Source organism: Equus przewalskii, chromosome 19 (genome assembly GCF_037783145.1).
Source record: "Equus przewalskii isolate Varuska chromosome 19, EquPr2, whole genome shotgun sequence".
In the NCBI taxonomy this organism is placed as follows: domain Eukaryota; kingdom Metazoa; phylum Chordata; class Mammalia; order Perissodactyla; family Equidae; genus Equus; species Equus przewalskii.
The window spans coordinates 40,110,895-40,123,473 of record NC_091849.1 but is presented as its reverse complement, the minus strand read 5'-3'; the positions used below and the strand labels follow the sequence as shown (position 1 = coordinate 40,123,473).

Below are 12,579 nucleotides of genomic sequence, written 5' to 3'. Positions count from 1 at the left end.
CAGTTCCTCCCTCTGCCCGCCCTGGCTTTGTGGGGAGGGGAGGGGCCCTGGGCTTTCCAGAAAGTTCCACAGCTTCTGATGGGCCCTGCACCAGCCTGTCCCCGCAGGAGTGGGGGGAGGGGCTGCTTGGAGTCCGAGAGGTTGGGTGGCCTTTGATGGGTGGAGCACTGCCTGTTGGGGAAGGTGGTGGATGGGATGTGAGCCTGGCCATGCGGAAGGCAGGTCAGCCACGGCCTGGCCTCTGAGAGTAGTGCCCCTAATTTGTATGTTTACCAGGCCATCGACTCACAGGATACCTGTGATCCTGGAGTCCTCGCTTACATTTTACCTCAGAGGAAAGCGCCATCCAGAAGGCACTTGGTCTGAGACCTCTTAAGAATTAGGGGCGGCGCTGCAATTCCGACCCTCTTAACGGCCAAATGCTGACGTTTTCCCACCAGTCAAAGGTTTCTCACTAGAGAGAAATACTTGACCAGGCTCAGCCAGCTTGTGGGGACCCAGGCCCCGAAAGGAAGGTTTCCTATTATTCCCTGGTTCCTCTTGGCCCTGCTGCGGGGGCCTAGGGAACCCGGGTTCCTACTCAGAGCCTCGGCATCGAGGATCTAGCCAAGGGGAGAGGGTTGCAGAGCAGACGCGAATGCCTCTGACCAATGACAAGAGGAGAATGTCTTAGAGGCTGGTTGGAGGAGGCCCGTGCCTTAAGATTTTATTGGGCACTTGCTTTGAAAGACTTGGTCCTGAAAGTTCAAAATGCATCATTGTACTTAAGCATCCTATATTCCTTTTTTTAAAACTTGATATGGGATTCACATAACATAAAGTTCATTTTAACCGTTTTAAAGCATACTATTCAGTGGCGTTTAGTATATTCACAGTGTTGTGCAACCATTACCAGTATCTAATTCCAGAACAGTTTATCACCCCCAAAAGAAGTCACTCCAAAATCTTCTCTCCCCTTTGTCTCTGGCAACCACTAATCAGCTTTCTGTTTTGATGGATTTGTCTATTCTGGACATTTCATGTAAATGGAGTCACACAATATATGACCTTTTGAGTCTGGCTGCTTTTACTTACTATGTTTTCCGGGTTAGTTCATGTGGTAGCATGTATCAGTGCTTCATTCTTTTTAAGGCTAAATAATATTCCATTGCACGTGTATACCGTTTTTTGTTTATCCATTCATGTTGATGAACATTTAGATTGTTTCCACCTTTTGGTTATTATGAATAATTCTGCCATAAATATTTGTGTACACGTGTTTTTGTTTGAACATACGTTTTCAGTTCTCTTGGATGCAGACCTAGGAGTGGAATTGCTGGGTTATATGGTCACTCTGTGTTTAACTTTTTGAGGCACTGTCAAATGCTTTCCACCGTTTCATTTCATGCACCATTTTACATTCCTACCAGCAATATATGAGGGTTCCAGTTTCTCCACATCCTCATCAACAGTTGTTATTTTCACTTTTTACAAAATTTTATAGCCATGCTAGTAGGTATGTAGTGGTATCTCTTGTGGCTTTGATTTGCATTTCCCTTGTTTGTTTCATAACTTTTCTGAACTAGTTTCGTAAACTTTGCATCCTCTGTGAGGTCATTAAAGGGTGTTCTGTTAGATTAATGGTCAGTTAGTGATTAGAATGACAGAAATTCATTAAACACTTGGAACTAAAAGAATAAAAATCTCCTGGTCTTTGCAGATGGCCTTTGTGTGTGTATTGGGACATGAATTCAACACTCAGCCAGATGGTTTACAACTCTGCCTTAGCCTTCACTTCCTGCTTGTGCAGAGCCTGAAGATCTGCCAGAGGTAAGAGCTAAGGGCCTTCTCAGGTCTTTTCTAAGCATGTGCCAGCCCTGGGTGTGTGCATGGCCTTCTAGAGTCCCAGAAATAGATGGCAACTTTTCAAAATCCTTAGTCCTCCAAAAATCTTTCCCCAGCCTTTCCTCCCAGACTTTTAAGTTAGTCTGTTATTTCCCCCAACTATTATTCCTTGCCTCAGGAAGCAGCAGACAATACATTTGCCTTGAAATGTTTTCAAAAAATTCTCCCTGGGTAGCTGCCTCAACCTTGGGAATGTTCTAAGTTAGGTGTAATAAGGCAAGCTCTTTGAGACGGTTCTTCAACGAGCCACCAGATAGGTCAAAGAAAACCCCACAATTGTCTGAGAATAAGGTCTGTTCTGCTCCCTCTGGCACCAGGCGTATACTAGGAATGCCAGTTGTTATCCGGCCACTGCCACGCTGGGGAGTGGGAGATGGTACCAGGGTAAGTTCAAATGTCATGATACTCTTTCATCGAGACTCATCTATTTTTTCTCGACTAACTGTTCTCCCACTTGCTGTAAGATTTTGATTAGATTTCAGAGTTCTCAAAAAGTTGATTCTCACAGTTTTTTCCAATTCATTCATTGCTTTTGTGGAGAAACAGACTTTGGGATTTCCTTACTCTGCCACTTTTCCTGATGTCACCCTCCCTCTCTCCCTTTGGAGTAAGTACTTAAGAGCTAAGTTCCAGGGAAGTTTGGAAACTTGCCCATGTTTTGTCTGGGAACACTAAGAGCGAGGATTTGGACCCGGGTCGTCTGACTCTGGAACCTCTTTTTATCCAATTATAACATTTATTCAGTCATTAAGCTTATTTTACGTATCCTAACTGCCAGGTCCAGTTCTAGAATTTCAGGATTACTTCATTGTACAAAATAGAAAAGATTCCTGTCTCTGAGAGCTTATATTTTTATGGAGGGAAATTCATAGTAAAAATAATAAAAGTATTTGATATTAGAACTTAAGAAGTGCTATGGAATAAAGAAATTAGGATATATATTGGGTATAAGGACTGTTATGGGGGTGGTGCAAATACAACTTTTTAAACATGTGTTTTGTCTTAGTTGCCAACTTATAGAAAATTTGCAAGACTGGAATATAAATTCCTGCATATGCTTACTCACATCTACTCGTGGTTAACATTTTGCCACATTTGCTGTATCATTCTCTGTCTCTTTCTCATTTGATAGTAAGTTGCCTTACACTGTGTTTACTCCTTCATAATTAATTATTGCCTAGGAATAAGGAAATTCTTTTATATAAGCATGAGATAGTTATCATTCAGGAAGGTTAACATCTATATAATACTATTATCTAATCAACAGTTTATATTCCAATTTCTTGTATTGTTTTAAGAGTGTCCTCTGGACAATTATGTTTTCCAGCCCAGGATTCAATCCAGCATCACCCTTGGCATTTAGTTGTCCTGTCTTTTTAATCTTGAACCGGTTCCTCCCTCTTCTTTTGTGTTGCATAATACTGGCATTTTTAAAGACAACAGGACAGTTATTTTTTAGAATGCCCACAATTTGAGTTGGCCTGATGTCCCTGTGGATTAGATTCAGCTAATGCGTTCTTGGCAGAAACGCTACTGAAATGATTTTTGTCCTTGTCGGTGAAATACATCAGGGGGCCATGATGTTGGTTTGTCCCGTTATCGTTATCAATGATGCTAACGTCAATCACTTCACTAAGATGTTGTAAGCCAGATTTCTCCATTATAAAGTTATTATGTCTCTTGTAATTAATGAGTAATTTGTTGGAAGATACTTAGTGATGTAAATATATTTTCCTTGTGTTGATTCAAATTTATTCTTTGAATATGTAAAATATTAACATGATTCTAAATTTCAAACCATATAAAATATACAATCAGTAAACTTTTACTCAATCCCATACTCCTTTCACCCAATTTATTTGCGTGTATGTATGGAAAGTAGGCATATTTTTTAAAACTTTCCTACATATCAATGGTTATTTCTTCTTTGTCAATTCTTATTATATATATTTATGTTTTCTTATTTTTTCTGAATTAGATTAGCTACTGTTTTGTCTATATTGTTAATTTCCCAAAAAAGCCCTAGGGTGATTTATTTCTTGATTTACTACTTTCCTGTTCTCTATCTCAATTATTTATATACTTAGATTTATTGTTTTCTTTCTTGTACTTTTTTATTGTTTTTTTGAGGTGAAAAATTTAATTATTTTGACTCTTCCTTTTTTAGAGATTTGGTGTTTATGGACATAAATTTTCCTCTGAGCATCACTTTAAATATTCTTATAGGTAAGATATTTAGTGCTTTGAGTATCTTTTTCTCCCCACAATTCTCTAATTCCTGCTCACATTTTTATTATCACCCAAGAATTGTTTAATAAAAGATTGTTTTAAAATTCCAATTGCTAAGCCATCTTTAAAAATATTTTTTCATGTGAAAGTCTTTCCTTAACAGCTTTATTGAGATATCACTGACATACAAGAAGCTGGACATGTTTAAAGTATACAATTTGATAAATTCTGACATGAATGAACACGAGGGAAACCATCACCATCACCACAATCAAGTTAGCGAATAAATCAGTTAAACCCAAGCTTCTTTGTGTCCCTTTGTAATCTCTCTCTCTCACTCTGTCTTCCCCTCAAGCAAGCAGTGACCTGCTTCCTCACTGAAGGTCAGTTTGCATTTCAGAGAATTTTATATACATGCAATCATCTATGTATTTTTTATTGTCTGGCTTCTTTCATTCAGCATAATTGTTTTGAGATTCCTGTATGTTTTGGTGTTAATTTTTTCCTTTTGTGGATTAGAATTCCATCGTATATATGTACAACAACGTGTTTTATCAATATCTGGCAGCTGATGCTGAACAGTTGTGTTGTTTCCAGTTTTCAGCTAAGACAATAAAGCTGCTATGAACATTAGTGTGGACCTATACTTTCATTCTCTTGGATGAATACCTAGGAGTAGAATGACTGGATCATGTGGGATGTATATGTTTTAAGAAACTGCCAAACTATTTCCCAAAGTGATTGTGGCGTCTCCATTCCCAAGAGCACGAGTCTCAGTTCATCCACATCCTCACCAACACTTGACATCATCGGTTTTTAAAAATGTTAGCCATTCTAAAAGGTGTATAGGAGTATCTCACTGTGATTTTAACTTGTATTTCCCTATGACTACTGATATTTAGTATCTTTTTATGTGCTTGTTTGCCATCCACGTGTCTTTGGTGAAGTATCTGTTCAAATCTTTTGCCCATTTGCTTATAGATTTGTATGGTTAATTCTTAGCAGGTTTTCAGAGTATTTTTGTATTATGGATGTAAGCCCTTTGTTAGAAATACAATTCACACATTTTATCCCAGGCTGTAGCTTATCTTTTTATTCCGTTAAGAGTAGGAAGAAAAGCAGAAGTTTTTAATTTTGATGAAGTCCAATTTATCAATCTGTTCTTTTATGGGTCATGATTTTGGTATCATATCTGAAAAATCTTTGCCTAACTGAAGGTTGCAAATGCTTCCTCCTCTGTTTTTAAAGAAGTTTTGTACTTTTAGATTTTACATTTAGGTGTCCAATCTATTTTAAGCTAATTTTTGTGTATCGTGCAAGGGATGGATGGAAAATTATTATTGTTTTATATATGGATATCCAGTTGTTCCAGGACTGTTTGTTAAAAAGGGTATCCTTTCTCCACTGAATTGTCGTTGTAGCTTTGTTAAAAGTAGATTGTCCATCTATATGTGGGCCTGTTTCTGGACTCTGTTCTGTTGCATTGATTTTTTTACCCATGTTTATGCTAATACCACACTGTCTTGATTACCGTAACTTTATAATAAGTCTTGAAATCTGGTAGCATTAATCTTCCAACTTTGTTCTTTTTCACAGTGGTTTTGGCTATTCTAGGTAATTTGATTCCTATATAAATTTTAAGGTCTGATGTTGATTTTTACAAAAACCCTTGCTGACATTATGGTTTGTATTGTATTGAATCTAACGGTAAATTTGAGAATTCACATCTTAACAGTATCTGAGTCTTCTAAATTATGAATATGGTATATCTCTTCGTTTATTTTTGTCTATTTTAATTTCTCTGAGCAATGATTTATAGGCTTCAGTGCACAGGTCTTGAACATCCTTTGTCAAATTTATTCCTAAATCTTTCACATGTTTTGCTGATATTGTAAATGGTATTTATTTAATTTCTATTTCCTATTGTTCATTGCTAGTATATAGAAATAAAATTAATTTTTGTCTACTGTCTTTTATCATGAAAACTTGTTAAATTCACGTATTTGTTCTAGTAAATTTTTTGTGGATTTCATAGAATTTTCTACATAGACAGTTATGTCTTCTGCCAATAAAGATAGTTTTATTTCTTTGTTTACAATCTGGATGCTTGTTATTTATTTTCCTTGCTTTATTGCTCTGACTAGAATCTTCAATAAATATGAATAGAAATGGTAAGAGCAAACCTCCTTATCTTGTTCCTCCTGTTCCAGAGAAAGTATTTAGTCTTTCACCATTAAGCATGATAATAGTTGTAGGTTTTCCAAAAATGCTCTTTATCAGTTTGAGGAAGTTTCCTTCCATTCCTATTTTGCTAAGAGTTTTTTTTAATGAGGAATGGATGTTGGATTTTTTCAAATAATTTTTCTGAATTCATGGAGATGATCACATGGTTTGTATTTTTTGGCTTCTTAATATGGCAAATTACATTGATTGATTATTTTAAATGTTAAACCAACCTTGAATTCTTGGGATAAATTCCACTTGGTCAGGACATATTCCTTTAATGTTCTGTTGTGTTTGATTTGCTAAAATTTTTATTAAGAATTTTTGCATCTATATTCATGATAGATATTGGCTTTTAGTTTTCTCTCCTTGTAATGTCCTTGCCTGGTTTTGTTATCAAAGTAATGCTGGTCTCTACTAAAAGAATAAAGTACCTAGGAATAAATTTAACCAAGTAGGTGAAGGACTTATACAATGAAAACTATAAGACTTTACTGAAAGAAATTGGTAATGACATAAAGAGATGGAAAGAGATTCCTGGCTCATGGATTGGAAGAATAAACATAGTTAAAATGCCCATATTAAAACGTCCATACTACCCAAAGCAATCTACAGATTCAATGCAATCCCAATCAAAATCCCAATGACATTCTTCACAGAAATAGAACAAAGGATCCTAAAATTCATATGGGGCAACGAAAAACCCAGAATTGCTAAGGCAATCCTGAGAAAAAAGAAAAAAGCTGGAGGTATCACAATCCCTGACTTCAAAATTTACTACAAAGCCATAGTGATTAGTACAGCATGGTACTGGTACAAAAAGAGGCACACAAATCAATGGAACAGAACTGAAAGCCCAGAAATAAAACCACACATCTATGGACAGCAAGCCTTCGACAAAGGTGCCAAGAACATACAATGGAGAAAAGATAGTCTCCTCAATAAATGGTGTTGGGGAAACTGGACAGCCACATGCCAAAGAATGAAGGTGGACCATTATCTCATGCCATACACAAAAACAAACTCAAAATGGATCAAAGACTTGAAAATATGTCCTGAAACTATAAAACTCCTGGAACATAATATCGATAGTACACTCCTTGACATCAAATTAAAAAGCATCTTTTCAAATACCATGTCCTCTCAGACAAGGGAAACAAAAGAAAAAATAAACAAGTGGGAGTTCATCAGACTAAAGAGCTCCTGCAAGGCAAAGAAAACTAAAATCGAAACAAAGAGACGATCCACCAATTGGGAAGAAATATTTGCAAATCATATATCTGACAAGGGGTTAATCTCCATAATATATAAGTAACTCACACAACTGAACAATAAAAAAACCAAACAGCCCAATCAAAAAATGGGCAGAGGACATGAACAGACATTTTTCCAAAGAAGATATACAGATGGCCAATGAACACATAAAAAGATGTTCAACAGGGAAATGCAAATCAAAACTACACTAAGATACCACCTTACACTTGTTAAAATGGCTATAATCACTAAGACTAAAAATAACAAATGTTGGAGAGGGTGTGGAGAGAAGGGAACCCTCATACACTGCTGGTGGGAATGCAAACTGGTGCAGCCACTATGGAAAACGGTATGGAAATTCCTCAAAAACTAAAAGTAGAACTACCATATGACCCAGCTATCCCACTACTGGGTATCTACCCAAACAATTTGAAATCAACAATCCAAAGTAACATATGCACCCCTATCTTCATTGCAGCACTATTCACAATAGCCAAGACATGGAAACAATCCAAGTGCCTATTGACTGAAGATTGGATAAAGAAGATGTGGTATATATATATATATATATATATATATATATATATATATATATATAACAATGGAATACTACTCAGCCAGAAAAAAAGACAAATTCATCCCATTTGCAACAACATGGAAAGACCTGGAGGGAATTATGCTAAGGGAAATAAGCCAGACTGAGAAATACAAACACCAGACGATTTCACTCATATGTTTAATATAAAGAAGTACATAGACAAAGAAAACAGTTCAGTGGTTACCAGGGGAAGGGGCTAGGGGGGTGGGCACAGGGCATGAAGGGGAGCACTTATGTGGTGACAGTCAAGAAATAATGTACAAATGAAATGTCACATTGACGTAAACTATTATGAACTCAATGAAAAAAAAAAAAAAAGAAGTTGTCCAGGGGGCTGGCCCCATGGCCAAGTGGTTGAGTTTGAGCACTCCGCTTGGGCAGCCCAGGGTTTCACCAGATCAGATCCTGGGCACTGACCTAGTGCCACTCATCAAGCCATGCTGAGGCAGTGACCCAATAGCAGAGCCAGAAGGACCCAAAACTAGAATATACAACTATGTGCTGGGAGGCTTTGGGGAGAAGAAAAAACAAGAAAAAGAAAATTGGCAACAGATGTTAGCTCAGGTGCCAATCTTAAAAAAAAAAAAAAGAAGTCCAAGAGAGACTCCTCTCCACTTCCACCATGTGAGGACACAGTAAAAAGATAGCTGTCTGTGGACACTGAACCTTCCAAAGCGCTGATCTTGGACCTTCCGGCCTTCAGAACTGTGAGGAATAAACTTCTGATTTTTATAAGCCAAAAAAAAAAAAAAAAAAACAGTAATGCTGGTCTCATAAAATTAGTTGGGGAATATTCCCTCTTTAATTTTCTGGAGAAGTTGGTGTTGAATTAGTATTATTTCCTCCCTAAATGTTTGATAGAATTCACCAGTGAAGCCGCCTGAGTCTAAAGTTTTCTTTGTTTGAAGGCTTCTAATTATCAGTTAAAATTTTTAAATGGACATAGGACTATTCAGGTTATCTATTTCTATTTGCATAAGTTTTGAGAGTTTATGTCTTTCAGTGAATTTGCCCATTTTATCTAAGTTAAATTTAATGGCATAAAATTTTTCAAAATGTTCCCCTATTATCCTTTTAATGTCCACAGATTCTGTAATGATGTCCCCTGTGTTATTTTTGATATTGATAATTTGTTTTCTCTATTTTTTTTCCTGATTAGCTAGAAGTTTATTGATTTGAAAATATTTTTAAATATTTTGAGTGTCTAGTTCTGTAAATCTTCCTTTAGATAATGCTTTTAGCAGCATCTCACAAATTTTGGTAATCTTTTGCTTTCATTTTTGTTCAGTTCACAATACTTTCCAATTTTCTTTTTGATTTCTTCTTTGATCAATGGCCTAGTTAGAAGTACGTTGTTTAGTTTCCAGACATGTGGACATTTTCAATGATTTTTCTGTTTCTAATTTCTACTTTAATTCCACTGTGTTTTGAAAACATACTTTGCATGATGTGAATCCTTTTAAATGTATTGAGACTTGCTTTATGGCCCAGAATATTTTGGTAAGTGTTTCATGTGCACTTGGTAAAAGTGCATATTCTGCTATTGTTAGACGGCAGATTCTATAAATGTCAATTAGTTCAAGCTGGTCGATGGCGTTCAAATCTCCTATATCTTTACTGATTTTCTGTCTATTTGTTGCATCAGTTATAGAGAGAGGAGTATTAAGACTTTCAACTCTAATCATGGATTTGTCTATCAGTTTTTACTTCATATATTTTGAAACTCTGTTATCAAGTAGATAGACATTGAGGTTGTTATAGCCTCTCGATTGATTATCATTTATCATTATAAAATTTATCATTATGAAATTACATTTTTTTGTCCCTGGTAATAAATAGTCCTCGTTCTGAAGTCTTTGTTTCATGTTAATTTAGCTACTCCAGCTTTCTTTTGGTTAGTCTTAGCACAGTATATCTTTCCTGATTCCTTTACCTTAACCTATCTGTGTCCTTATATTTAAAGTGAGTTTTGTGTAGGCAGGAGTTGAGGGGGTTGCTTTTTTTAATCCATCTTAACAATCTCTGCCTTTTTATTGGGGTGTTTAGACCATTTATATGTAATGTGACTATTGATACAGTTAGGTTTAAGTATATCATCTTGCAGTCTGTTTTCTATTTGTTCTATATGTTCATGATTTTTATTGTCCTCTTTATTTGCTTTTTAATTAATTGATTTTTTTAACTCCATTTACTCTCCTTTATTAGCTGATAATCTATAACTTTTTGTTTGGCTATTTTAGTGGTTGCTTTTGGATGTACAGTTAACTTGTCATTAACTTATCACAAGCTACCATTAAATGATTTTATACTACTTCTTAATATAGCATAAGAACCTTACAATAATGTATTTCCATTTATCTCCTCACAGTTTTTATGCTATTTCTGTCATATATTTCACTTTTACATGTATTATAAACTCCACACTACAATGTTTTTCTCAAAATGTAATTATCTTTTAAAGAGATTTAAATAGTAAGAAAAAAATCTTATATACTTATCCATATAGCTACCGATTTCAGTGTTCTAGATTGCTTGGTATAGTTCTGTATTTCCATCTGGCATCATTTTCTCCCATCTGAAGACTTTTGACAAATCTTGTAGTGTGATTCTGCATGGCATGAATTCTTTCAGCTTTTGCATGTCTAAAGAATTCTTTACTTCCATTAGTTTTTTTTTATTGAGTTATTGATAGGTTACAATCTTGTGAAATTTCAGTTGTACATTAATGTTTGTCAGTCATGTTGTAGGTGCACCACTTCACCCTTTGTGCCCACCCCCCACCCCACCTTTCCCCTGGTATCCACTAAACTGTTCTTAGTCCATAATTTTAAATTCCTCATATGAGTGGAGTCATACACAGATTATCTTTCTCTCGCTGGCTTATTTCACTTAACATAATTCTCTCAAGGTCCATCCATGTTATTGCAAATGGAATGATTTTGTTCTGTTTTGCAGCTGAGTAGTATTCCATTGTATATATGTACCACATCTTCTTTATCCATTCGTCTGTTGCTGGACACTTAGGTTGCTTCCACGTCTTGGCTATTGTAAACAGTGCTGCAATAAACATTGAGGTGCATAGGACTTTTGGGATTGCTGACTTCAAGCTCTTTGGATAAATACCCAGTAGTGGGATGGCTGGATCGTATGGTAGTTCTATTGTTAATTTTTTGAGGAATCTCCATACTGTTTTCCATAGTGGCTGCACCAGTTTCCACTCCCACCAGCAGTGTATGAGGGTTCCTTTTTCTCCGCAACCTCTCCAACATTTGTTGCTATTAGTTTTAGATATTTTTGTCATTCTAACGGGTGTAAGGTGATATCTTAGTGTAGTTTTGATTTGCATTTCCCTGATGATCAGCGATGATGAGCATCTTTTCATGTGCCTATTGGCCATCAGTATATCTTCTTTGGAGAAATGTCTGTTCATGTCTCCTGCCTATTTTTTGATTGGGTTGTTTGATGTTTTGTTGTTGAGTTGCGAGAGTTCTTTATATATTATAGATATTAAGCCTTTGTCAGATATATGACTTGCAAATATTTTTTCCCAGTTAGTGGGTTGTTGTTTTGTTTCAATCCTGTTTTCATTTGCCTTGAAGAAGCTCTTTAATCTGATGAAGTCCCATTTGTTTATTCTTTCTATTGTTTCCCTTCTCTGAGAAGGCATGGTGTCCAAAAAGATCCTTTTAATACTGATGTCAAAGAGTGTACTGCCTACGTTTTCTTCCAGAAGCCTTATGGTTTCAGGTCTCACCTTTAGGTCTTTAATCCATTTTGAGTTTATTTTGGTGAATGGTGAAAAAGAGTGGTCAATTTTCATTCTTTTACATGTGGCTTTCCAGTTTTCCCAGCACCATTTGTTGAAAAGACTTTCTTTTCTCCATGGTATGCCCTCAGCTCCTTTGTCAAAGATAAGCTGTCCATAGATGTGTGGTTTTATTTCTGGGCTTTCAATTCTGTTCCATTGATCTGTGGACCTGTTTTGGTACCAGTACCATGCTGTTTTGATTACTGTAGCTTTGTAGTATGTTTTGAAGTCAGGGATTGTGATGCCTCCTGCTTTATTCTTTTTTCTCAGGATTGCTTTAGAAATTTGGGGTCTTTTGTTGCCCCATATGAATTTTAGGATTCTTTGTTCTAATTCTGTAAAGAATGTCATTGGGATTCTGATTGGGATGGCGTTGAATCTGTAGATTGCTTTAGGTAGAACGGACATTTTAACTATGTTTATTCTTCCAATCCATGTACATGGAATGTCTTTCCATCTCCTTATGTCGTCATCCAATTCTCTCAGAAAGGCCTTGTAATTTTCATTATATAGGTCCTTCACTTCCTTAGTTAAATTTACCCCAAGGTATTTTATTCTTTTTGTTGCGATTGTGAATGGTATT

General features: G+C 36.1%; 1 long non-coding RNA gene across 1 annotated transcript in view; it reads left to right on the top strand.

Moving 5' to 3' along the window:
• The first annotated feature begins 88 nt into the window (after positions 1-88).
• The window catches only part of LOC139077323 (uncharacterized), a 29,713-nt gene continuing 17,222 nt past the window's right edge, over positions 89-12,579 (top strand). The window contains exons 1-2 of the long non-coding RNA XR_011529725.1: positions 89-222; positions 1,700-1,809. This is a non-coding gene — a long non-coding RNA (uncharacterized lncRNA). The remainder of the gene's footprint in view (positions 223-1,699; positions 1,810-12,579) is intronic.